This window comes from Heterocephalus glaber, unplaced genomic scaffold, assembly GCF_053883595.1.
Source record: "Heterocephalus glaber isolate CG9 unplaced genomic scaffold, H.glaber_assembly_v1.0 deba00000546, whole genome shotgun sequence".
NCBI classification, from domain to species: domain Eukaryota; kingdom Metazoa; phylum Chordata; class Mammalia; order Rodentia; family Bathyergidae; genus Heterocephalus; species Heterocephalus glaber.
In genome coordinates, this window is record NW_028258147.1 from 32227712 (window position 1) to 32233184 (window position 5473).

Below are 5473 nucleotides of genomic sequence, written 5' to 3' on the forward strand. Positions count from 1 at the left end.
ATGAAGGAGTAAGAAATAATGCAAAAGACATAAATAAACCATTCGCAGAAGTAAGCACAGAAAACTTCCCAAACAGGGAAAAAGAATTTGATATAAAGATAAGTGAGGCATATAGAACTCCAACCAGCCATGATCAAAAAAATCTACAAGTAGGCATATAATAGTCAAGATTCTAGAAATCCAACACAAGAACAAAATATTAAAGGCACTTAGAGAAAAGATACAAATCACATACAAAGAAAAATCCATCAGAATCACAGTAAACTTCTCAACACAAACCCTCAAGTCAAGGAGAACCTGGAGTGAAGTATTTCAAGCCGTTGGAGAAAACCTCCTCCAACCCAGATTGATGTATCCTGCAAAACTATCTTTAAAAATCAATGGAGAAATAAGATACTTTCATGACAAAGAACACCTGAGGAATTTCATGAATACAAAACCAGCACTCCCCAAAATTCTAAAAATATCCTAGAAAAAAGCAACGAGGGTCACAACTCCATGAAACCTAAGACAGTGAATTCATCAGGTAAGGAAAGAAATTAAATGAAAAGGAGACATGAAAAAAAAAAAAGAGCCAACAGCAGGAAAATATCATGACAAGGATAAGTCAATACACATAAGTTATAACCATCAATATCAATGGTCTCAATTCACCAATCAAAAGAAATAGACTGGCAGAGTGGATCAAGAAGCAAGATCCAACAATATGCTGTATACAAGAAACATACTTAATTCAAAAAGAAATCCATGGACTGAAAGTCAAAGGAGGGAAAACAATACCCCATGAAAAAGGAACCCGGAAAAAAAGCGGAAGTAGCCATGCTACTTGGAGACAAAGTGGATTTCAAACCAAGACTAATTAAGAGAGACAAAGAAGGTCAATACATCCTTGTAAAGGCAACAATCCAAGAGGAAGAGATGGTAATCATAAATATATATGCACCAAATACTAATGCATGCAATATATAAAACAAAAATTAACAGACATAAAATATCAAATACGTAGTAATACAATTGTAGTGGGAGAGCTCAATACCCCACTATCACAAACAGATCAACTACACAAAAAATCAAAAATGAAAAACTACAACTGAACCAAAATTTTGAACAAATGAACTTATTAGATGTCTACAGAGTGTTTCACCCCAGAATACATGTTATTCTCAGCTGCATGTGGTTTGTTCTCCAAAATATACCACATGCTACCTCATAGAACATGCTTAAGTAAATGCAAAGGAACTGAAGTTATCCACTATATATTGTCAGACCATGCAATGAAATTGGAGATCAATATCAAAGGAAATCACAAGAAATTCATAAACACATGGAAATTGAATGACAACCACCTGAACAACCAATAGGTCACAGAGGGAATTAAAGAAGAAATTAGACAGTTTCTACAATTAAATGATAATGTCAATACAACATACCAGAATGTATGGGACACAATGAAAACAGTCCTATGAAGGAAATTCATACCAGCGAAGGTCCATATTAGGAAAACAGAGTGAGCTGAAATGACCAACCTGATGCTGAACCTCAAGTTTCCAGAAAAAGAAGAGCAAGACAAACTTAAAACTCATACAAGGGAGGATATTATAAAGATCAAGAGCAGAAATTAATGCAATGGAGACTAAGAAATGATACCAAAAAATCAATGAAGCAAAACGTTTATTCTTTCAAAGAATAAATAAAATTGACAAACCTTTTAGCCAATCTTTGTCCCGGCCCGCGGGTAAGTCAACGGAGACCCTAGAGGGGGAGCGAGGATGAGAGGGGACAGGGGACACGAGAGATGGAGACAAGACAGGTTTCTGATCAAGTCTCGTTTATTGTGGAAGCTGCTACAACATATATACCGTAGGGCGAGAGGGGAGGAGCAAGAGGAGTGTACTGGGGCTACTTCCTTGTTGCCGGGTAGATCTGCAACAAGCCCGGGCATGTCCGTAATGGGCACTCAAGAATTCCAGCGGGGGGGGGGGCAAGGCCCCCCACAAATCTTATTTCTGAAAAGGAAGGAAAAGGTTAAAATCCATGAAACTAGAAATGAAAGGGGTGAAATTAGAACAGATCCAGCAGAAATCCAGAGGATCAATACCTACTTTGAGAACCTGTACTCTAATAGAATGGAAAACACAGAAAAAAATGGAAATACTCATAGTTACATATGAATTACCCAAGTTGAATAAAGAAGACCTAAAAATTCTAAACAACCCAATATCAATCAATGAAATTGAAAACACAATTAAAAACTTGCCAACAAAGAAAAGCCCAGGTTCTGATGGCTTCACTGCTGAATTCTATGAGAAGTTTAGAGAAGAGCTAATGCTACTACTTCTCACGCTCTTCAATGAAATTGAAAGGGAAGCAATGCTCCCAAATTGATGCCTGGAAGCAAGCATTACTTTGATTCCAAAAGCAGAGAAAGACCAAACCAATAAAAGAGTACTAGAGGCCAATCTCCCTAATGAACATAGACACAAAAATCCTCAATAAGATACCAGTAAACAGAGCACAGAAGATCATCAAGAAGATCATACACCCTGACCAAGTGGGATTCATCCCAGGGATGCAAGAAGGGTTCAACATACATAAATCAATAAATGTAATATACTATATCAACAGAGACAAGGACAAAAACCATATGATCATCTCAATAAATGTAGAAAAAGAATTTGACAAAATTGAACACCTATTCATGATAAAAACCCTACAGAAAACTGGAATGGATGGTCTTTATGTCAACCTTATAAAAGCCATCTATGAAAAACCAACAGACAATATCATACTAAATGGTCAAAAACTGAAATCCTTCACACTAAAGTCAGGAACAAGACAAGTATGTCCACTATCACCACTCCTGTTCAGTATAGTTTTGGAAACATTAGCCATAGCAATTAAAAAAGAGAAAGAAATAAAAGGAATAAAGATAGGAAATGAAGAATTCAAATTGTCATTATTTGCAGATGACATAATACTCTATATAGAAGACCACAAAAACTCTACCAAAAGAGTTCTAGACTTAATAACCAAATTCAGTAGAGTAGCTGGATACAAGGTCAACACTCCAAAATCAGTTAACTTCATGTATATGAATAACAGAAATCACTGAGAGGAATTGAGGAAACAACACCTTTCACAATCACATCCATAAAAAAGAAAAACAGATCTATCTAGGAATCAATCTAATGAAGGAAGTAAAAGACCTCTACTCTGAAAACTATAGCACTCTGAAAAAAGAGATCAAAGAAGATATCAGAAAATAGAAATATATCCCTTGCTCTTGGGTAGGAAGAACCAACATAGTGAAAGTGGCCATACTTCCAAAACTGCTATATAGATTCAGTGCAATCCCAATTGAAATTTCAGCAACATATTTCACAGAACTGTAGAAAACAATACAAAAATTAATTTGGAAAAGAAGATACCTAGAATAGCAAAGGCAATTCTAGGCAACAAAGGCAAGGCAGGGGGCTTCACAATCACCAATTCGAAACTATACTTCAAAGTTACTATGATAAAAACAGCATGATACTGGCAAAGAAACATACTCGAGGATGAATGGAACAGATTAGAAGATGCAGAAAAAACTACAGATATACTCAGCCACCTCATCTTTGACAGAGGAGCCAAACACCTTTGCTAGAGGAAAGATAGCCTCTTTAATAAATGGTGCTGAAAAAACTGGGTTTCAACTTGCCAAAGATTAAAACTAGACCTATATCTTTCACCATGCACTACACTAAAGTTGAAATGAATCAAAGATCTAAATATTAAAACAGAAACACTAAGCCTGCTGGAAGATAAGTTAGGTAGAACTCTTGAAGACATTGGTATATGAAAAAACTTTATGAACAAAACCTCAATAGCACAGAAACTAGCACAGAGAATCAACAACTGGGATCTCATCTCCTTAAAAAGCTTTGGCACAGCAATAGAAACCACCAATAGAGTGAAGAGATAACCCACAATTTGGGGAAAAAGTTTTACTACCTGTTCCTCAGACAAAGGACTGCTATCTAGAATATATAAAGAACTTAAAAAAAATCAGACCTCTCAAATGTAAAGACCTAATCCAAAAATGGACATCTGAAATAAATAGACATTTCTCAGATGAAGTAGAAGCAGCAAATAAACATATAAAAAATGTTCAATATCACTGGTCATTCAAGAAGTGAAAATGAAAACAATGCTGAGATTCCATCTCACTCCAGAAAGAATGGCTGCTATCAAGAAATTAACCAATAACAAATGCTGGAGGGGCTATGGGGGAAAAGGGACCCTTCTCCACTGTTGATGGTAGTGTAGACTGGTACAACCACTGTGGAAATCAGTATGTAGATTACTCACACAACTAGGATTAGAGATCCCATTTGACCCAGCTTTTCCCCTTCTGGGTATGTTCCCAAAAGAATTAAAAGTATCATACCACAGTGATATATGCACACCCATGTTTCTATGGGCACAGTTTGGCAAAGCTAAATCTTGGAAATAGCCCAAATGCTCATCAACTGGTGATTGAATAGAAAAGATGTGGGTTTTTAAAAAATAAAAGGTAGTACTACTCAGCCATAAAGAAAGATAAATTAGAGATATATATAGCTAAATAGATGTGCTTCAGAACCATCCTCTTAAGTGAAATAAATAAAACACACATGTATAAATACTGAATTGTTTCCCTGGTTTGAGAAACTCAAAGTGTAAATGAGGACCAAAATGTATAATAGATATTTTGAAGTAGGAAGAAAATGTTCAAAGGGGAATGGAACTGGGGCCGGGGAATGAGGGAGGAAAGAAGGGAAAGAAAAGAATGAGAAAAGAAGGAAAAAATGAAAACAAAGCTTTTGTAAATAGGGAAGGGTTGAAGGGAAGGAAGGGGAATGAGAAAAAATAATAACAAAGATAGATCATGTACAGGTACATATTCCCAACAATGAGTGCGGTCATAATGTATATCTATAATGTACCAATAAACTTAATGAATTAAAAAAAGAAATGTGTTTGTCTTTCAAGTAGTAATTTAAAATAATCCATTAATTATTGAAGAATTTTTAATCTATTAACATGAATTTCTTTAACAAATCTTATCATAATATACTTGTATTCCTTGGAGTTGTTTTGTGTGTATATAAACCAAATGAAATTTGATTTTAAAGTTTTTCAATAATTTAAGCATATTAACATGAAATTAAAATGTTAAAAGGAGAATTTTAATGAATTAATCATAAAATGTCTATAAGCAGACGCAGAAAAAGCATTTGACAAAATCCAACATGCATTTATGATAAAAACCTTATAAAAATTGGAATAGATTGTCTCTACCTCAAACTGATAAAAGCCATCTATGAAAAACCAACAGCCAATATCATACTAAATGGTCAAAAACTGAAATCCTTCACATTAAAATCAGGAACAAGACAAGGATGTCCACTATCACCACTCTTGTTCAATATAGTTTTGGAAACACTAGCCA